Consider the following 23,280-nt stretch of genomic DNA (forward strand, 5'->3'; position numbering starts at 1 on the left):
AGGCTTTGGCTGCCAACAGGACTGGGGGTAGACTGAAACCGCCCCCCCACATGCGAGAAGGTGGCTGAGCACCCGGAATCTCCCCTTCCTCCACAGCACCAGGAAACCAGCTGATGTCACCTCTCTGGTAGCCACATGTCTGCCTCCCAGCCCCTGGGATTCTGCCCATGCTCACCTCAGAATTGCACAATAAGCGTCTGTAGCTGGTTAGTCCAGTTACTTACAGCCTGGTACCAATGAAGCAGAGGTGAAAGGTTTGCTGCTTGGAAGAGCCATTAGTCTCACCCTGCCCTGAGGCTACAGATTTTATTCTCAAACCTTGACGAAAATACATGCTGCTTTTTCAGGGAGATGAGATCAAAATGAGCTCAACCCACCCCTGGGCACCAGAGAAAGAAGGAAAAAGAAAGAGGAAATCAGCTATGGAAGAACTTCTCTGGAACTAAATGATACACACTGTCCCCAGGCAAAAACACAGGGATAAGCTTTCCCACTCTAACAGGAAATTCTCAGTCACTTGGAACCTAATGGAGCTTGGAATTTTATTCAAAAAATTGTTTCATTTTCCTGAACTGTTCATTCCACGAGGAGATGCGGCAGTTTACACCCAGAGCACAGGGACATCTTCAGTTTTCATAAATTGACTGCAGATTTCTCCTGCTGGAAATGTACACAGCTTCAAACTAGGAGCTTTCCATTTAAGACCTGATACAGCATCGCAACAAGAATGTTTTATTTCTCACTCAAAATAGGAGGGGATATGGGGCGCCTGGGTGGCTCAGTGGGTTAAGCCTCTGCCTTCGGCTCAGGTCATGATCCCAGGGTACTGGGATCGAGCCCCGCGTCGGGCTCTCTGCTCAGTGGAGAGCCTGCTTCCTCCTCTATCTCTGCCTGCCTCTCTGCCTACTTGTGATCTCTGTCTGTCAAATAAATAAATAAAATATTAAAAAAAAAAAATAGGAGGGGATAATTCAATTAACTCCACCAAACAACATGTTTAAAGAATGTGGTCCTGTCATAATTAGACCATGATTTTCAAAGTAGGGGTAATTCTTCAGTCTTTAAGCTAAAGTACTTCTTGAAGTGACACAAAGTGGGGAGAAAAAGAGCTTAGGCCAAGGCAAGCACAGCAGATTCCAGCACCTCTAACTACCTCCTAGAGACTCAGATAAGAGGCAGGACCAGGACCACACCTTCCTGCTTCAGTTCTAGGCATGCCTTGGCAGCACGTCTCTCCCTCTCCATACGACAGGAATACAGTTAGCCCCTTCCGAGGCATCAGTACCAGCAGGGTCCAAAGCGTGAAGACTATGATCGCTCCTTTATCAGTCAGTCACTTTTATGAGTTGAAGACCTTTCCCAAACAAATAATATTAGACATGGTAGTTGGATGCCCAGATAAGCTCATTACTGAATAATATGGCCAAAATACTGTTGATATATAATAAACCTACAAAAAATACCTATGTAAATACTAGGAGTAAAATAAAACATTATAGAAATAAAACTAAATAATTTTTACATATCCAAAATTGTGGTCCTAGAAGGAGGATAGGTTAATTACAAGATGGGTATTTTTAGAGATTTCAAAAGGCATTCAACAAGGACAGGACATGTAGCACTGATTTTTCACACCACCTAATTTCATTCCCAAATGTCTGACTTTCCTTTGCAAAGGGTTCTGACGTCATGCTTCTCAGCTATGATTAGGGCTAGCTTTTCCTCCACACTCAAAGAGGCAAGGGGACAAGGAGGGTACTTCCTAAGATAACCAAGCAAAATAGGAGAGAAAGAGGATGGAAGAAGAGGATTAAAGAGGATATGAGTGGGGTTTAAAAAACACCTACCTGAGGGTGACAGTATGAGCTATGATTGATGAGAAACACAGAAGCCAGAGGGCTCATGAGGATCCAGAACTGGGGTGGCAGAGGGCACACCAGGCATCATCTGACAGCTAGCAGGTGGGCCATCTGCCTTGGACAATTTGGTTTAACACCAAATGGGATGGGGGGAAGTGCCAAATAGCCAGACATGGGCTCACAACCTTTATCAACCCAAAGCCAAACCATTATTTTGCCAAAATGATGTTGACATTCTCAATGAACACGTCTACAAAGCTTACAGGAAATGCTTACTGCCTGTTCCCTCGGAGTTGGATGATTTGGAGTACCTAGCTATCTAAAGAACAGGAACTATCCCAGAGTTTTAAGTCACCTAGTGTTAACAGTTCCAGTAAAGTAGAAGTTGCCCTCATTTGCAATGTAGGGTCAAGACGGAGTCAGAGCTTATAGAATACAAAAAAATAAGGGATGGGCACTCTGGTGTACGTCAAAAGGACTAAGAGATAAATAACTGCAGAACAGCAAAGAAGGTCCAGTTGAAAGTATACAGAGTTGATGAAGTAACTCCACACCCAGAACTATTCCACTCAGTTCTGTGTTTCAGCACCCAAGAGCCTCCCAGGGTTGGGCATAGCAATAGTGTGTCCAGAAACTTAAAACTTCTCACTAACCCCACAGAGACAAGTATCCTCCGCACTCATTTAGGAAAGTTTCTGCTGATTATATCTGACAAAGGATCCCAAGACAGCAAAAGACTCTGGAGGCTGTCTTCATCCAACTCATTCTGAACTGAAGAAACCAATGGAAAATTTTAACTGTAAAGAGAAAGGCAAAATCTGACAAAATCCCAGAATTACTTCAGAAGGGGACTGGTAGGGATAAGGGGGGAAAAAATGTAGCTCTGCCTATCTGAGTATGTGTACATGGGGGCTGTGGTTTACACAGGAAGATGTTAAACCACTTTGCTTCTCCTTCAAACACCTGCCTCTCATGAACACCAAGAGGGATCTCTCAATTCTTTTGTCTACTTGTATTTCCTAGTTCCTGGTGATAGGATCCCCCAGATTCCCCCCTTAGTTGCTGCAATCACCTTTAGGGCACAAAAACTGGAACACAGCCATGCATAGAAGGAGTGATCAACAAATGCAGAAGTTGGACATGTTAGGAAACATTTAAGGTTCCTGGAAACTACAACTTCCAAGGACCATTCTCCTGTGTGTCATTCTCTCTGTGTGTCAAATAAATAAATAAAATCTTAAAAAAAAAAAAAAAAGAAATTTCTACCATTTTGTTATCACACTTTGGACTTTTTCTTTTTTTTTTTTTTTAAGATTTTATTTATTTATTTGACAGACAGAGATCACAAGTAGGTAGAGAGGCAGGCAGAGAGAGAGAGAGAGGAAAGCAGGCTCCCCACCGAGCAGAGAGCCCGACGCGGGACTCGATCCCAGGACCCTGAGATCATGACCTGAGCCGAAGGCAGTGGCTTAACCCACTGAGCCACCCATGCGCCCCGGACTTTTTCAAAGTGATTATATACATTACTTTTATCTGCATTTGAATTTGCATTTCCTTCTGGTTCCACTAATGATACTCATAGTAATGGTTCTCTACCTCCAGCCTCTCCACTCTCTCCTTGATCCCCATACTTACTTGCTGGGTTCCCAGCTCATGTCCCCAGATTTCCTGTCTTTTTTATCATAAGGTCCCTTTCGACAAAAGGAAATTGAGACATAGAAATGTGCCTTGCACAATATTACACCACAAATTAGTAGTGCAGCAGGGACTAGAATCCAATTCTCCGAACTCCTGCACTCTTGCCACTGACCACAATACCTCCGCTTCAGGAGAACATCTGCCCTAGAGCACCAAGACCAAGAATCAAAACAGTTTATCTGCATGTCTTCTTAAGCAAAACAACACAGCCAGAAATGTTTGGCAGAGACTAACTAAATATTTCCTTTGTGATCTACGCTGCAGGGGAAGACTGTGGGAGTGAGGTAGGCGCAGCACACAGGAAAACTGAAGGAAAGACCACTGCTAGACAAGCAGATGGGTGGCACAAAAGGAAAACCCAGTCTTAAATTGAAGATAAGCTAGGGGCAGGGAATCAGATTTAAAAAAAAAAAAAAAAATTTGAGATTTAAAAATAGGATCTTAGATCTAAATATGAATGTAAATAGGCTGTCATCTAACAACTGACCGAACAGAAGTCAGAAGAAAATATATGACAGTACCAAGCAGTGTAGACAGGAATCTATGGGTATGAGATAGGAACCAGGAGCTCAAGGAGAGGGAGACAGGCTAGAGGCAAAGAACCACTAGCACTAGAGCATCATCAGTGGAACTGGAAGGAAACTCAAGGGACCCAAACAAGGTTCTTCTAGAAGGAGAACAAGACCCAAGATCAATCTAAAGGAAGACTTGGGATAACAGAAGTCGCTGTACAGAACAAGGTCTACTGATTTAAAAAAAATAATCCTCCCTGAATAACCCAAGAGAGAAAGCCTCCCAAAATCTGAAAGCTATGAACAGAGTGCAAAAGTTATTACCACCAAGTAAAATTCACTAGAGCTTTCCGAGGACATTTTAAGAAAGAAAACGCTTCGATGGTCAAATAAGATCCCTCAATTACATCAGAAGCTCTGAAATCAGGATGGTTCAAATGAATAAGAAGAAAAGGGAAGTAAGCACAAAGAAACAGAGTTCTGAAGCAGGCTTCTACTACTGCCCCTCTTGTACCTACTGTGAGCCATGGTCCAGCACACAGTGGAGTCAGCCTCAGTGGGGGTATAGCTGTGTCTGTGCTCTGGCTGGACAGGCTGACATTGAGAGCAAGGTTGAGGTAGCCTCACTGGGAGTCTGCCACTGGTGGTCATGCTCCCCATAGGGCCCACCTCTCCTCTCACATGCCACAACACAGACTGGAGGAAAGGGAAAGAATGAACCTGGAGCTCTTAGCCTCAAGGAGTTTACACTTTACTGGAGCAGCCAAGACATTCCAAAGAACCAGGAAATCCCGCATCCATACAACAAGAACCAAGAAGCAGTCCAGCCTCAGGACTTGGAAGACAACCCTTTCTTAGGGGAGAGTACTGACGACTAAGGCAGTGACAGGCAAACAAAAAAGATCTGATTAAGTGAAAGAACACAGCAAAAGAGAATTTGAGAAGACAGATTAATTGCTTCCTGATTGTGAACTGATCCATTCACTAGGCCAAAGCTAGGACACAAGGAGTTAAGCCAAGGACAGTATTTTAATAATGAGGGTGGAGAATGGGGTGGGGGTGGGGAGAGAGCTCTTCTCCAGGTGGAAAAATTGAGAAAGCAGACAAAAGGAAGGAGTGACCTCCATGGAAGCAGGGAAATCCCCGATCCAAGGCCTCATTTGCAATCAAGGCAGAAAGGACTAAACTAATGTAAACAGGCCAGGGAAGCTAATGTGCCCTTCTCCAGAGAGGCCAAAGCACACACTTCCCCCAGCATGGCCCTGGAAATGCAGAAGGTAAGTGTTCCCTTGGACAAGAGAGGCAGGCTAGGACTGCCGGGGAATTCCCGAGCTGCATTTAGGCTTTTATTCTATTCCCAGGCCCTCAGCATTCACCAAAACTCCAGGGCATGGAGACCATGAAGAAGGTAAAGCTAAGACTACACTGCCTGGAGGAAAATGCAGTTTGCCCCTGAGCCCCTCAATAGAGACTCAGAAGAAAACAACCAGGCAGAACAGCAGGACCACCCCAAATCCGAGCACCTAGGCCACAGTCCTGTAGGCTTCCCACACCCCTCCTTAGCACCAATGCAATAAACAGCTGCCCTGGAGAAAACAATGGGCCTTTGTCTATGCCTCTGCCTTTAGATTATCTTGGAGAACCAAACAGGATAATTCCTTTAGAGGAGTGGTTCCCTTAAATATGGTCCAGGCCATAATAAGTTTTTTACCATCTATAGCATCCCTCTCAAATAAATTCCTACCTGTTCCATACTGGGGAGTCAGGGGCCCATGCAGCCCTCAGCCCCCCTCTACACGGGAATCAGAGGCAGAAAGGTCCTTGCTGCCAGCACTCTCCCTGCGGCCTCCCCACGTCAGACCCCAGAGCTAATACTATGCTTCCTTCTTAGCCTGGCCACAGAACTGAAACCTAAGAACTGTGCTTACTCCTTCTCTCCATTCACCGGAATACTCCACATTGAGTGAATTACAGGACTACTGATACTGTTTTCATCAATATACCTGTTGAAATGGACTACCGACCGTAACTGTGATTAAAAAAAAACAACAACAACTATGAAACAACTGGACAGTCAAGCTTCACCTAATGCTGTATATCAAATAAAACTTCCAAAACTGACAAACACATCAATAAATTTTATTGTAAACTTTTCTTAATTTAAAGTATTTTAATCTAGCCTAATTTTGTACAAGATGAATATAAGGTCCTTTCTTGAGAAGGACTGCCCTTTTATTCTATTTTATTTGCTTGTTTGTTTTTAATTCATTTATTATTCTGGTTTTCAAATGCCTTTTCTTATAGAATAGGAAGATAATAGGTCTGGGGTTTTTGTTTATTTCTATTCTCTTACCCTGAGAAAAAATTTTAAATCTGGGAACCCCCTGTTGGTCTCAAAAAACAAACAAACAAACAAACAAACAAACAAACAAAAACTGTGTTTTGTGAAATCCCATACCCCATATCAGAGTCTTCTCACATTTTCCTTCACAGGGCTTACTGGCAGCAAATGAATTCAGGAGCCACTTCCTCCAAGCCACCACGAAGGACTAGATGCCACCACACAAAATCCCTTTCTATGAAGCAGACAATCTGAAGAACTCCTAGTGTTTCCCCTCAATTCCTCTCTCCTAGCCAGCATTATTCCTCTCCCCGAATGTCTCCAACTCAGAGTTTTTCTGAACAGTTAGCTGGATACCATGAGTTCCTTAATTCAATCCAGAATATTGTTCATTTTCCAGGATTTCAGCACAAGAAAGCATGACAGTATAGTGGAAAGGGTTTTGAAATCAAATGAACCTGGATTCAAAATCTGGATCTTGGGCAAGTTAATTGATTTCTCCAAGTCCTGACTTCCTCCTCTTTTAGACAATTAGTGAGATTTATGAAAGTGTTAAGTAGTGAATGGCACAGAATAGGTCTCCCCAACTGACTCAGTACTTCTTTGACCCCATTCTCGCCTATTGCTGCCCCGCCCACATCCCCAAGAGCAAGGCCTTGCTGGTTATATTCCCATGGTTGTCCTCAACTCTTTTCCAGGCTCTCCTAGAAAAGGCCCAGGGCAAATGGTATAAATCTTCCATTTCTCCTTCTTCAGAGGCTGGAAGAATGAATTATTAGCTGGCTTGAGGCCAGGGTTGTCTAAGGTTCTCTAAGGGCAAGGCTTTCAGTGTCATCCTGGAAAATATTAAAACGTGGGAAAACTACCCATCTCACCACCTCGTGTTTCTGTGTGGTATCAAATCAACCCTTTGATGATTTCTTTTCGGAGTTCATTCAATCTGCTCTACCCAAACACTGAATCATGGCTCTACCACTTTGTGGAACAAATTTTTTTTTTTTTTTTTCAGGACTATATACAGTCTTATTTTACAGCACTCCTATTTGGATCCCTATAATGGGGAGATTCTTTATTAACAAAAGCAAAAGAATTCCCAGATGGGCCAGAATAATGACCTTATGTGCTACCTTTTCTGGGACCAGAGAAATTTTATACAGTAGAATTCTTTATAATAAGGGTGATTTAGTTAAATTTGATTTAATTTATGGAAGTTTGTAAAAGTTTTTCACATAAATTCACAAATCAGAGGGGAAATCTTTTATTAGCCCAAGGATCTCAAATTTGGGTCCAAAAACATAGTCACCCTTTTTAGTGACAAATTTAATTGAGGAAGGCCTCAATCAAACATGTGGCCAGTATGTGGAAAGAAGCCTTGGCCTCTAGCACTATTCTCAGCCTGACCATCACTACTGAGATACAAAACCTGTAAGAGGAATAGACCCTGGCCGGGCCTCTCTTTTCTTCCCTAGCAGAATATAAACAAGAATCTCTACAGTTGTAAGAATGTCCGGAAGACAACCAGTATGAGAAATAATCACTAGGAAAAAGCAAAATTAATGGATCACTCTTGTTCTCACTACCTCCTGCCTGTACCCCCACCCCTGGCCCCATCGTCTCTGCTTTCCAGGTCATCAAAGTGCACTGTCAGGCTGGCTGTAAATCACCATCCTGCTCATGCCATTCCTGCCATCCCCCCAAGCTCTCCATGTTCTTTTATACCTCTAGGTCTTTTGCATACACTGTTCCCACTTCCTTTCCACCTTTACTTTGCTAGCCAACTCCCACAGTCCCCCAAGCTTCAGCTCCAATAGCCCCTCGTCTGGTTGCTTTTTCTAATCCTAGGGCATCCTTTACATCTTTTCCCTATTTTTCTTCCTTTTCCTCTTGTTAATCACTTATATCACACTCTATTATAAATGTTTGTCATATTACCCTAAATGAATTTTACAAAACAAGTATCCCTCTTATATGTTTAAATTAAAAACTTATTTTTGCATCATAAATAGTAGAGATATGCTTTCTAGTGTATTACAGATATTGACATTTTATAAATACTGACTTTTTTAAAGGTTTTTTTTTATTTATTTGAGAGAGAACATGAGCAGGGGAAGGAGCAGAGGGAAAGGGAGAAGCAGACTCCCCACTGAACAGGGAGCCCGGTGAGCTCTGGGGCTCTATCCCAGGACCCTGAGATCATGAACTGAGCCAAAGGCAGATGATTAACTGACTAAGCCACCCAGGCACTCCAAATATTGACATTTTTAAGATAAAACTACTATACTATTCTTTAAAAAAAAAAAAAAGATTTTATTTATTTATTTGACAGAAAGAGCACAAGCAGGGGGAGTGGCAGGCAGAGGGTAAGGGAGAAGCAGGTTCCCCACTGAGCAGAGAACTGGACATGGGGCTTAATCCTAGGACCATGGGATCATGACCTGAGCTACAGGAAGATGCTTAACTGAATGAGCCACCCAGACATCCCATACATGTATTTTCAATTCTGTGATTATAAACTCTAAATGTTCAAAAAAATTTTCTTTTGGATTGAGCTTTCCTTACCTTTACTACTATTATGTAATTGGTCAAAACAATCATAGTTCAAATTTTTATTAAATACAAACAGTAAAACTTTGTTATAAATGCATTAATTTTTTCATTTTTAGTCTATTAGTTGCAAGGGCCAAGAAACATTTTCACATAAATAACTAGATAGGAATGAAAGAAATTTTGTTATATCAATACCAATCCTTGCACTCCTTCTGAGTTATATGTCAAAATGACACAGTTATCTATAATCAAAAACTATCTCTGCTGCTCCTCCTGCTTGTGCTCTCTCTGTCTCTCTCTCTCTCTCTCTCTCTCTCTCGCAAATAAATAAAATCTTAAAAAAATATATTTCTACTTATTCCTTTGCTTGCTGTCCTGGGAGTTTTCACACAGAAATGCCAAGAGTCAGCATGAATAATAGCAATGGCCAAGTGGGAGCAGAGTGACTGAGAAAGAAGACAGCATGAGCACCCCTGCCTTCACTGGCCTGGAGGCTGTGGCAGTGGGCAAGCTCTCCAGAAGCATGCCCAAGCCGTGAGCCTCTCAGGCACAAGCCAAGCCATGTCTTGGTAGAGAGCTTTCTCCCGTCATCATAGGCTCTTCCTTCAAGTTCATATTAACAAAGATGAACTGGGAATTTGAAATGTCATTTCTCCTTTACGAAGTCATTTTCCAAAATGGGGGATTTGTAATTAGGTGATCATTAATTAAATTTACCATCACAAAATTTAAAAAAAAAATGCCTCAATTCCTTAACCCTTTATAATGTGGCTGAAATGGTATCTCGATATATTGAAAAGGACTTCTCACCAATCTCAGTAAATACAGTGCAAACAAAATAGTTTGAAACTATGAAAGGGGAATCAACAAGTGAACTTAGAAAAATGAATAAACAGGAAAAAAATATAAGCAAAGAAAAAAAAAAAAACTTAGGGTAGGAAAGAAAAACAAAGCTAATCCCTGTAATGGAATGCCTTCCCCACAGTAAACACTTAATCAATCAATCAAATTTAAAAAGCAGCTGTCACTGATCTCAAGGAGATGAAAGAGACCATCATAATGACTACACAAGTCCAAGATGTAAAAACAGAAGATGCATCCTAAAGCCATGAATAGATATGAATGTAATAAAAACACAAGTGATGCTACTAAAAGCTAATCAAGAAAAAGATATAATATGCAGAAATGAATGAAAGCAAAAGAGAGATTCAAGAATGTACAAGTTGACCACCAAAAAAAAAAAAAAAAAGAATGTACAAGTTGAAAATCATGCGAAGGAATGCAGCGCAGAGAACACCCTGCAAATAACAGAAGTCTTTGAACAAATGGCCTCAGATCTCTAATTAAAAGTTTAACGAAAGAAGCAAACTGTCCAGAAAAGATTTCTCCCCAAATTCAAAAGATTTATAGGATCCTGAACAAAATCAACAACCACAAATTAACACTATGACAGTTTCATATCTTTGAAATATAAAGAAAAGAAAAAACTTTGCATATAGAAAAAACCCGAATCTGAATTTCTTCCAGTTTTACAGAGGATAAATTAAGGCCAAGAGATGCATATGAAAGTCTCAGAGAAAGTATTTTTTTAATCTGAAATTATTTAACAAAGTAAGACTTCTTGAGAATATGAAAAAGAAATATCTGTTAGGGCTTTGATCTTAAGAAATTTATCCATCACATAAACTCAGTCCAAAATATGGCTGAAGGAACAACTTTAAATGAGACAAGTGTTTAAGTTTTAAAAATACCAAGTAGGGGCACCTGGGTGGCTCAGCTGGTTAAGCATTTGCCTTGAGGTCAGGTCATGATCCCAGGATCCTGGAATCAAGGCCCACTTTGGGGGCTTTTTGGGACCTGCTCACCAGGGATTCAGCTTCTCTCTCCCTTTGCCCCTTCCCCTGCTTGTGTTCTCTCTCCCTATCTCTGCCAAAAAAATAAATAAAATCTTTTTTAAAAAGTGCAATATTAGGGGCGCCTGGGTGGCTCAGTGGGTTAAGCCTCGGCCTTCAGCTCAGGTCATGATCTCAGGGTCCTGGGATAGAGCCCCACATCGGGCTCTCTGCTTAGCAGGGAGCCTGCTTCCTCCTCTCTCTCTGCCTGCCTCTCTGCCTGCTTGTGATCTCTCTCTCTCAGTCAAATAAATTAATAAAAAAATAAAAATAAATAATTTTTAAGTACAATATTAAAATAATAATAAAATAAAATAAATGGGTAAATCTAAACAAAAAGAGTTTTTCAAATTAGCATATTTATTGGGCGTCTACCAAGTATCAGGTACTGTCTAGGTATTAGACAGAAAGATAAAATAGCCTCAAGAAAGAAACACATTAAACCAAGAGTTTTTAACCTAAGGTTAACCCTGGCAAATACCCATGACAAAGTCACAGGTAGTGCTATTACTACTGTGCTTTATTGCCTATATTCATAATTGAAAGAAATATTAAATTTCAGTCTGGTATCAAGGAAAATGATGATGTAATTTTTTCCTAACCAAGCTGCAGACCCTCTGAATTCTATCCATGAACCTCCAAGAGTTACATCATTCTGCAAATATTCATTAAATATCTACAAGGCAACAGTCACTGCTAGGCACTGGGGAGGCGAAGGGGAAGAGAACACCATCTTTCAGCTACACAAATTAAAACAGTGTGGCATTATCACCAGAACAGACAGGTCAGGGGAACAAAAGTATAGTAACACACCTAAGTGTGTGTATGTGTGTGTGTGTGTATATATATATATATACATATATATGTATATATATATATATATATATAGCATATGATTAAAATTGGCAATTTCAAAGTGGCAGGGAAAGAATGGATTTCTTTTTTTTTTTTAAGATTTTATTTATTTATTTGACAGACAGAGATCACAAGTAGGCAGAGAGGCAGGCAGAGAGAGAGGTGGAGGCAGGCTCCCTGCTGAGCAGAGAGCCGGATGCCGGGCTCGATCCCAGGATCCTGGGATCATGACCTGAGCTGAAGGCAGAGGCTCAACCCACTGAGCCACCCAGGCACCCCGAAAGAATGGATATCTTAACAAATGACATTAGGACAGTGGGAAAAAACTAAGTTAGCCGAGTAGTTAAAGGCATGGGCTCTAGGGCTCAAACCTGAACCTGAATCCCATTTCTGCCATTTTTACTAGCTGAGCAACCATACCTACATCATAAGTTTGTTGAAAATATTAAATGAGTCAGTACAAATGAAACATATGCCTGGAATATAATATGCACTCAAAAGGTTAGCTATTATTAGTATTATTATTTCATAACAGAGTAAGTTCCAGACTGAGTAAAGATTTAAATGCAAAAAATAACATCATAAAAGAGGTACATGAATATAGAATGGATATTTATCTGATCTTGCTAAGGAAAGACCTTTTTAAGAATGACACCACAGGTAGAGAAAATTACTTAAAAGACTAATAAATTTTATTACATTAAATAATTAAAATGTTTGTATGTGGAAAATGATAAAGTTAGAAGATAAATGATAAAGTCAGGAAAATGTACATAGTATATATGATGAGCTAATACTCTTCATATTAAAAACATGGATAAAATCAATAAAAATACATGAAACATGTAAATCACAAAAGAAATATAGATTATATAATATAAATATAAATGGCATCAAGCTTATGAGAAAATATTCAACCTTGGTAACAATTAAAGAAATGCAAATAATAGCAACAATGCAAAACCATTTTAAACTTATCAGATTTGCAAATACTATTTTCTTTCTTTTTAGTTTGGTAGGGACAGCTGGAAAGGGACACTCTCACCCTAGCAGAAGTACACTACAGGTTAAAGAAATTTTGGAGACTGATTTAGCTAAGTATAACAAAAGGCCTTAAAAATGTTCATTTCTTTCATCTACCCATTTTATTTCTATAAATGTATCCTCCAAAAATAATCAGGGAAGAGAACTGTGTTAAATACAAAGGGTTTTTATAACAAAAGGGTGGGGGGGAACCAAATGTAATTAATAGATTAAATAAATATTTTGTATTTTGTGGATGTATGTTTATTTACGCTTTACAGTGTTTGTGTATATATTCTGGTATATAGACATATAGATAAATAGATACATCATAATATATCTATATATATAGATATATCATCTCTATATAGTGGGATTTGGGGTTATTTTTGTTTGTTTGTTTCTGTTTTCTCATTTTCCCAGAGAGAATATGAATGACTTGTGTAAAATTAGGGAGTGGGGGAATGTCCCATCGCTGAGTTCTTGAAAATGATGAGTAGAGACAAAAGACATGTAAATAAATAACTAACAATAATACAATAATAATCATGCTCCCAGAGTAGAGAGAAGGGCTTGATCCAGCCTAGAGCCGAGTTTTGGAGGATGAATTTGCTAGGGAATGAAGCAGAATATCAAGTACAAAAAAAAAAAAAAAAAAAAAAGAAAGGAAAGGGGAAAAGAGCCTATTGTGTTAGCAAACGACACAATTTTGGCCTGGCAAGAAGGGTGGCTGAGTGTGAAGGATTTGAAGTAAAAAGCCAGATGACAAACATTTCTGAATGTCACATTAAGTGAGTTTGGGATTACCCTGTCAAAGAAAATTCAACAAAGAGCTTTTATGATTCATATACACAAAGCTCAAGAAAGGCAAAATAAACGGAGATAACAAGAGTGGTCAGGGGTAGGTACAAACTTCTAGAAGGTAGGATAAATAAGGGACATAATGTATGACAAGATGACCGTGGCTAATACTGCTGTATGACATATAGGAAAATTGCCAAGAGAGGACATCCTAAAAGTTCTCATCACGAGGAGATAAAATGTGTCTCTCTTTTTGCCTTTTTTTTTTTTTGTACTGTGTGTATACGAGACTATGGATGTTAGCTGAAGTGACTGTGGTAATCAATTCACAATATATGTAAATCAAAACATCATGTTGTACACCTTAATCTTATACAGTGATGTACAGCAATTATTTCTTAATAAAACTGGAAAAAAGAATTCTATTTTAAGTAGCTGTAAAGATCTGAAAAAAAAAAGGAAGAAAAGGCAATGACAAATGGTAATAGAAGAGTGGTTAAGGGCAGGAATGTGGATACTATCTTGGAAGAGACATAAAGCAACCATCTGGAGTGCTGGAAATGTTCTATATCTTGATTTGAGTGGGGGTTACATGGGTGAATACAAACGTTGAAATCCAGTAAGCTATACACTTAATATTTGTGCATTTTATGTTATTCCTCATAAAAAAAAGGAAAGAGTTTTTAGCAAGGAACTATAAAATTAAACTGTTTTAGAATGATCACTCTGGGAAACAGGCTGGGAGATTGACAAGAACATCCAGGGGCAGGCCTTTTGAGACACTGAGGATGCATTCCAGGAAAAAAAATGGTCAAATTTCTAACTGCGTTGGAGGCAAGACAGTGAGAAGGACTTTTGGGAAATGGAATTGACAAGACTTTGAGTATGATTACCAAGAAATCAGGGACGACTCTGATACCCTTAAAGGAGCTCATGAATACAGGAGAAAAACGAGCAGCTTTACAGAGGTAAGTACTAAACAGGGAAAATTTGAGATGCCTGTGGGTCATCCAGCAGCAATGATGATACACACTATCTACATGCCAGGTCATCTAAGCACTTTATATGCATTAATTTATTTATCCTCACAAAGAACTTAGGAGGTAGGCACTATTACTAGCCCTTTTACAGATGAAGAAACTGAAGCACAGAGAGGTTAAGTGACTTGTCCAGGATCACATATGAGAAAGGGTAGAAAAAGCATTTGAACCCAGACCATCTGGCTCAAGAACTCATGCTCTTGGGATGCCTGGGTGGCTCAGTGAGTTAAGCAGCTGCCTTCAGCCTGGATCATGATCCCAGGGTCCATGATCCCTGGATCATGATCCCAGGGTCCTAGGATCAAGTCCCGTTTCAGGCTCCTTGCTCAGCAGAGACCCTGCTTCTCTCTCTGCCTCTGCCTGCCACTCTACCTGCTTGTGCTTTCTCGAAAGAAAGAAGGAAAGAAAGAGAGAGAGAGAGAAGAAACAAAGAAAGAAAGAGAGGGAGAGAGAGAACTCATGCTCTCAGGGTAACCACTGAGATACAAGTGATGTACCCCTGCCATAAAGGAAAGAGTTGAAGCCCTGGAGATAGCTGAGATCTCACAGGAAGAGAGTATACAAAAATCAAGAATAATAAAACATGCTTCTCAGTGCTGTTGCAAGGGTTAATTGAGATAATATTTACAAACCCCTTAGCAATACACAGGTAACAGAGTCAGCATTCAACTGAAGGAACCGATTAAGGATAATTCTTCAACAAAATAGTATCATACTAAAGAGCCTAGGTTAGATTAAAAGAAGTTTAAGGGACATAAGAGCCAGATAGAGTGTGTGGTTATAGGTTTGATGTTGGTATGGAAAAAATGTTGAAGATACTTAAGGGTCAATAGGGGAAATCTGAAATATAGTCTTGGCATCAGTTAAAATAAAAATGTCCTGACCGGGGAAAGTGGAGAAAATTGAAAATAAGATAGAATGAAAAACAGCATGTATGATCTTGCTTTATTCAAAAAAACAGATACAAACATGTACATATATATGCCTAGAGAAAAACAGAGAAGAGGGTGCACTAAGATATTAACAGTGGTGATCTCTAGGTGACAGGAAAGTGAATCTTTTTTTCTAAAGGTACTATGAACATATTACATTTTTAGAAAAATCAACTTAGAGTTGGAGAGAAAGATTATTTTATATTTTGTAATTTTCTATTAAAAGAGCTCACAGACACAAATAAGTAGAGTAAATCTCAGACAGTGGACAAGCTGGCTCCAGATGCCAAGCAAAGGAGGGGAACACAACCTCACTCCAATTGGCAATGCACAGGCTCAATGTAACACTCTTCTGTATCCACCTTCTTTCGCCTCTCCTTTCCAAAGGATGAGGAGATTTAGCACCATTACCTCCCTCTCATTTTTGTCAATCCGTCTAAGTGAACAAAACAACATGCCCCTCCTGGCATCCCCATAGAGAGCCAATGAAGCAGGCAGAAGTGAAGAAGCCTGAGAAATATCGATTACTATGGGGCGCCTGGGGGGCTCAGTGAGTTAAAGCCTCTGCCTTCGGCTACAGTCATGATCCCAGGGTCCTGGGATGGAGCCCCGCATCGGTCTCTCTGCTTGGTGGGGAGCTTGCTTCCCCCTCTCTCTCTGCCTGCCTCTCTGCCTACGTGTGATCTCTGTCTGTCAAATAAATAAATAAAATCTTAAAAAAAAAAAAATACCGGGCGCCTGTGTGGCTCAGTGGGTTAAGCCTCTGCCTTCAACTCAGGTCAGGATCTCAGGGTTCTGGGATCGAGCCCCGCATCGGGCTCTCTGATCAGCGGGGAGCCTGCTTTCTTCTCTCTCTCTCTGCCTGCCTCTCTGACTACTTGTGATCTCTCTCTCTGTCAAATAAATAAAACCTTTAAAAAAAAAAAATACCGAATACTGCATACTCTGTCTGCATACTCATACTTTGTCTACTCCGTAAGCAAAGTGATTTTCAGAGGAAGGAGGAAAGTTCTAATGGAGAAGCCTCTTCTGTGGGATTACACAGATAGAAGAGATTCAAACTTGAAACCGGAAAGATTTCAAACTTTAATAAAGGTTTCATCAGAGAAGTTCTACCCTTAATGGAACTTCCAAAATTTAAGGGCAAAGAAGCTAATTTTCATTTCTCATAAATTTAAAGATAGGGTTAGAGAACAGGGGCAAGAGGGACGGGGAGAACCCAGTGTGGGCAAAATAAGTGAAGAGGGATGCACCACTGCTGAAACACTCCTCTCATGGCTACGAATCCCAGGAAACTGCACAGCTGCCAGGTCTACCTGATAAATCCCAGTGGACCGGTTGAGGACCCTCACCCACCCTTTTTCATCTTCAAAACTGCCTCAGCATTCAGCATATCGCCTCTTACATATTGCACAGCAATTAACGGATTCAACAAATGAATGCAAGCATAAGTGAACAGTCTGAACTGAGGGTTTAGGGACTGAGCTACATAACTTTGGGAGCTAAAAGAACTTAGCATGAAATAGAACCAAATGTTGATATCCTAACAATAACACTTGATGCAATATGATCAAAAGATTCAAACTCTAATACTGAGCACAGTATGAGGTGTTTAACAGGTGCTGCTCAATAAGTATTTGTTGGATGTTAATGCTCCAGGATTTTTCTGCATCCCAAACTCTCAGATCCAAATTTGAGATATTATTTCAAGGTCTGTGTTCTCACTTACACACTGACTTTTACAGTTTTTCCTTGGAGATGGAAAAAGATTCCTGAGGATGGAAAAAACTTTTAAAGTATCATACCCTCTGCCAATATACTGGCCTGGTAAGGATTGTATCAATCTAGTCTCATCAGCTCCAGTTGAAAACTTATGTGGACTACATGGGGCGCCTTGTGATGCAGTTGGTTGAACGACCAGCATTTGATTTCAGCTCAGGTCATATCTCGTGGATCAAGCCCCATATTGGGCTCTGAGCTCAGTGCCTAGTGTGCTTAGGATGCTTTCTCTCTCTCTCTCTGCCCTCCCCCGCCAAATAAATAAATGTTTAAAAAAATAAAACTTATGTGGACTACATGAATGGGCCAGGGTTTCAACACAACCCGTCCAACCAAAGAATTGTGAGCCCACAATTTTTCGGGGCTCCTGGGTGGCTCAGTTGGTTAGGCAAGTGCCTTCAGCTCGGGTCATGATCCTAGAGTCCTGGGATAGAATCCCACATGGGGCTCCCTGCCCAGCAGGGAGTCTGTTTCTTCCAATGACCTCTCTCCTCTCATGCTCTCTCTCTCTCTAAAAAATAAATAAGAAAAAAAAAAATTTTTTTTAATCCAGTACCAGGCTGAGGTCCCTGGATTCCTGACTCTCTAGCCATGATGAAGCAGCTCTAACAGAGAAGCCCAGGCTCTCTTTTGGAAGCTGCTCCCATTCATTGTCCATCTGCAACTTCTGCCCTTCCCCATACCCCCTGCCACAAGCTTCACACCTTGTATAGTGTTATCTTCTACCCCTACTTTCCTGACCTGGATTTTCTTTTCTTTTCTTTTTTTTCTTTTAAAGATTTTATTTATTTATTTAACAGAGAGAGAGAGAGAGATCACAAGTAGGCACAGAGGCAGGCAGAGAGAGAAGGGGAAGCAGGCTCCCTGCTGAGCAGAGAGCCTGATATGGGGCTCAATCCCAGGACCCTGAGATCATGACCTGAGCTGAAGGCAGAGGCTTAACCCACTGAGTCACCCAGGAGCCTCCCTGACCTGGATTTCTTAAAATGGATTACCATTTAGATACAGAAATTTCATTTATAACGTATATGAAATTGAATAAAGTAAAAAACTGGTTCTTCAGGGTTCTTACTCCCAAACTCCCCTAGAAAAATGGGTACATACATCTTTTGTCAGAAATTTATATATCGTCTTCAAAAAACACACAATTTCCAACAACAAAAACAAAACAAACTGAAATGTTACTAGGCCGCAAACTACACTAATACTTGGATTGTTATAAGGGCCTTCTAACTCCTCCAAGACTCCAAAGTATTCTTCAATTCTAATCCATTTTCTGTACTACATTATTGGTCACCTTTATTGGAGAGAAAATACAGAACAATATTTACAGTATTTTCACATGCCTCCCTGTAATTCTAAATTTAAAGTATCCAATAATATTCAAGATCCTCCAGGATATGGGGCTCCTGGCTGGCTCAGTTGGTAGAGCATACAACATTTGATCTCCAGGTTGTGACTTCAAGCCCAACACTGAGAATAGAGATTACTTAAAACAAAAAAAAAAAAAAAAAAAAAAAAGAAAAGAAAGAAAGAAAGAAAAAATCCTCCAGGATCTGGTCTTATCCAGCTTCTACAGCCTACTATATCTCCCATGGAGCTCTTTCATAAACTTGCTGTTTCAATTAAGATGACCTAATTTCCATCCCACACAGCCAACATTTTTTCTGGGCCTTTGCTCTCAATATTCCTAATCACTTTCCTACCCCCAAAGCTCCTCCTTGATTCTGAAGGCACCACTGTACAGAGGAAAGAGAACTGACATAGGAATCAAAATACCTAAATTTCAGATATGGTTCACCATATCTGAACAAAGGACAAGTCTTTGTTTCTCTGGGTTCAGTTTCCCCATCTATAACCAAGAAGCTGAACTAGATCATCCTAATAGTCTTTCCAGCTTAAAAAACAACAACGGGGCACCTGGATGGCTTTCTCAGTTGAGCAGCCAACTCTTGATTTCGGTCAGGTCACAATCTCGGGGTCCTGGGATCAGGCTCTGCACTCAGCAAAGAGTCATCTTGAAGATTCTCCCCCTCTGCCCCCTCTCCCAATCACTTGTAAATCTTTAAAAAAATAAACGACAACAACCCCATCTCTACAATTCCTATACACCCAAACAAATTCAATCCTCCTTCAAGGCCTCCACAAATTTTCTCTAAGCACTCCAGTCCATACTATTCTCTCCCTTCTTTTTTTTTTTTTTATTTTTTTAAGATTTTATTTATTTGTTTGACAGAGAGAGATCACAAGTAGGCAGAGAGGAAGGCAGAGAGTGGGGGGAAACAGGCTCCCCACTGAGCAGAGAGCCCGATGTGGGACTCAATCCCAGGAACCTGAGATCAAGGCCTGAGCCAAAGGCAGAGGCTTAACCCACTGAGCCACCCAGGCACCCTATTCTCTCCCTTCTTTGAACTCCTGTCAGAAATCCAAAATAGGGGTGCCTGGGTGGCTCAGTGGGTTAAGCCGCTGCCTTCGGCTCAGGTCATGATCTCAGAGTCCTGGGATCGAGCCCCGCATCGGGCTCTCTGCTCAGCAGGGAGCCTGCTTCCTCCTCTCTCTGCCTGCCTCTCTGCCTGCTTGTGATCTCTCTCTGTCAGATAAATAAATAAAATCTTAAAAAAAAAAAAAAAAGAAATCCAAAATAAATCAAACAGTGGATTTGTTCAACTCAGATTTTCTCTCTCTTTTTTTTTTAAGATTTTATTTATTCGAGAAAGAGGAAGAGAGAGAATAAGCAGAGAGCGGAAGAAGCAGGCTCCCTGTGGGGCTCAATCCCAGGACCCTGAGATCATGACACAAGCCGAAGGCAGACGCTTAACCAACTGAGCTACCTCAAGTCAGATTTTCTGAGCATTTCTCTGCCACATATTATGGCAAAGCCTTGGTAACAAATATAAAACCAAGACCCAGACCTGAATGTATCACCTGTATATCCCTTTCTTCTCTGCTATTTTTATCCAAGTGAAGTCATGTTAAACATGAACGTCAAATGCAAATGACACCACTTACTCACTTAAATATTTAAAGAAAACTTTCCATGTACTGTTCTAAAAAGTAAAGATACCAGTAAACAGATAAACCAACTCCCTCATTTCAAGGAGTTTATTTATTTGTGAAAGCAAACAGGAAAAACACACAAATACGTAATATTTTAGGAAGAAAAACAAAGGAAGGATTAAAGATTCACAAAGAGTGGTTTACATAGGATGGTCAGGGAAAGCTTTCTCAAGGAGATGCATTTGAGCTGATACCCAAATGAAGGAGGGTAAAAACTAGCAGTATTCAAGATGAGTACCCCAGGTACAGGGCAAAGGCTCTGTGACAGAAGAGATGGGGAGGACGGTGGACCGCAGGTGGAAGAACTACAGGTTAGAGCACTTAAGAACTTGGCAATTGGACTCTAAGTGTGATGTGTGGGATTCCATAGGAGGGCTGAAATTAGGGACAGACATAATACTTTGGTTGCCATATGGAGAAGAGACTGGGAAGGGAGTAGAGGAGTCAAGACCAGTTAGAGGCTATACAGAACAAGTTAAGTGCTTGGCATTCAGTCTCTGCCTAGATTCACCACATCCTGGCTCTTCCTCTTCTGAGCTGTGTGATCTCAAAAGAGCTAGTTTCTCTATATGCTCACTTATGGATATGTCATACAAATTTCAAAACAAAAATCAACATAATGCACTATGCTTTTCCTTAAAGAAAAAAAATCTTCTTCAAGGAGTAATGTGGATTATAAAATATTCTCAATACCACTGCATCATCCAACCATCAGCCCCATCTTAACAGAGACCATCACAATGGCCAAAGCAGTTACACCACCTGCCATGACATTCTCCCTTCTAACTTTGTATATAAACTTTTATATCCCCTCTTTCCTGGAAATTTGTCTGAGTGTAAAAGCCTCTCATACCTGACAACATGTCACACTCAGCACCCCTGCCCCAGTCCCCACAGCCCTAAAAGTTTCCAGATACTAAAGCCAGAATATTCCTTAAACAAACAAACAAATAGCATCACAACTTAGGAGAAAAAGAGGGAAAGAAAATGGAAATAACCCAAATACATATCCAGAGAATCATCTAGGAGGGTTCTTCTCATCAATACACAGGAATCACAGCGCCTTCAACTAGTTACAGTGAGTGTTCATAAAAATGACCTCAAGTGATAAACATTTCTAACTGAACAAAGGTCTAAGTCAATGAGGGGGGGAAAAGAATTCTAACTTTTTTATTTCTTTACTCAATTTCCACCGTACTACATGCCCTTCAGTTTTTCTTCCCTGCCCAATCCACTTATCTCCCCACACCTATGGCCCTGATGACCTACCAGGTCCAACCCCCCCTTTTTAAAAAATGTTTTACTTTTAAGCAATCTCTACACCTAACGTGGGGCTCAAACCCACAGCCCTGAGATTAAGAGTCTAATGCTCTACTGCCTGAGCCAGCCAGACATCTTCTGATGTCACTTCAATCAAATCTGAGCCTCATATCCTGAGATCTAGCCTGGCCCTCCAGGGGCCAGTAACAGTGACAAATACATGGGAACTAAGTAGGCAGCTTGAATGTGGGCAGGGCTGGGCACATGATACTGCTCCCAAAGTAGCTTTCTCGCTCATATCTAAACCAGGAATAAACCAAAGCTAATAAATGTTATTTTACCCATGCCTCTCAGCAAAACAATTTCAAACTAATTCTGACCACTGAGGTACTCATGGGGATTTTTTGAATGGTCTGAAGTAAGATACAAAGTGGCCTTTGCCCATCTCCCATAACTCTATTATCACTTTCTGTATAAACATTTTAATCCTAATACTATTCCAATTTAAAATAATGTCAATTTCAAGACCTGTCAAAATACATACATGGAAAAGAAAAAAAGAGCAAAACAAAACCCTCACAACTGATATTTCTGATTAATTTGACATTAAGGACACAAATGAACCCTTTGATCTTAAATCCCATTTTTCCATGTTCTCCCTAACCCTATGTAGTACTAAATATTCATTTGTAAGCTGGGTTTTCTTCAACTCTGGTCTCCATGTACAGATTCTGGGGTCCACTGAGAAACAAAAGCTTTGTCATCCCTCCCATACCAGTACAACATTTGAAGAGAACTTCCATCCCCCTTAGGTTCCAGGGTTAGAATCACTCCAGTTTGTGTAAAAACCCATTGGGTCTAAGCACCTAGAATCCATCCTTGGCCAAACCAGACCTTCAGGAAACACTTCTGCACCTAGTCCTTACTACCAACTATGCAGTACTTCCGAATGCAGGGGATATTACGCTAAGCGGAATTCCTGGCAACAGAAAATGTAATTTAACACAACTGATAGCAAAAATAAATAACTAGGCCCTGTTTACTCACTAAAAAATATATCCCACATGGTCAGCCTCCTTGTCACCTAGACCAGAGGGCAGAGTGATGTACAAATGGCCACTTCTCAATGGCAGCATTCCAATCAGGAGTTATCCAACACCCACATCCAAAATCAATTCCCCATCTAATTTCTTAACTTGACCCACTTGCTGATTCTTCAAATACCTAATATGAAGCATGTTCACTGAAAAAAAAAGTTATAAGAGAACAAACAGACACTTGAAAGCACTAGCCCAGTGCTTTTTCCACAGTGGATATTCAACAAATGATGAACACAAGAAAGAGTATGAATGAGAGTAACACAGACAAAACATTCCAAGACAAGGACTCCCTGATGAGAGGCACTTTCTGCTCCACTCCAATTAGCTTTTAGGGAGAAGGAGGGGAAATCCACAAATATCTAGATTCAAACTTGTCCTTAGTTTAATTAACATCCAAGATCTCTATTAACATCCAAGATCTCTACTTCACACCAAAGGAAGGCTAAAAGCCACCAACCTTTATACATGCCCACTCAAAGTTAATTTCCAGAACACTGACAATCAGGTTTCTCAGCATATTCTAATCACTATGGCCCTTTATCACAAGGGTCCACTAAAAAGGTTCTTATTTCTTATGCTATTAA

At 40.4% G+C, this 23,280-nt stretch overlaps 1 protein-coding gene across 4 annotated transcripts in view; it reads right to left on the reverse strand.

Moving 5' to 3' along the window:
* DENND2B (DENN domain containing 2B) overlaps positions 1 to 23,280 on the reverse strand; it is a 148,299-nt gene that overhangs the window by 119,301 nt on the left and 5,718 nt on the right. The window lies entirely within an intron of this gene.

Source organism: Lutra lutra, chromosome 10 (assembly GCF_902655055.1).
Source record: "Lutra lutra chromosome 10, mLutLut1.2, whole genome shotgun sequence".
Taxonomy (NCBI): domain Eukaryota; kingdom Metazoa; phylum Chordata; class Mammalia; order Carnivora; family Mustelidae; genus Lutra; species Lutra lutra.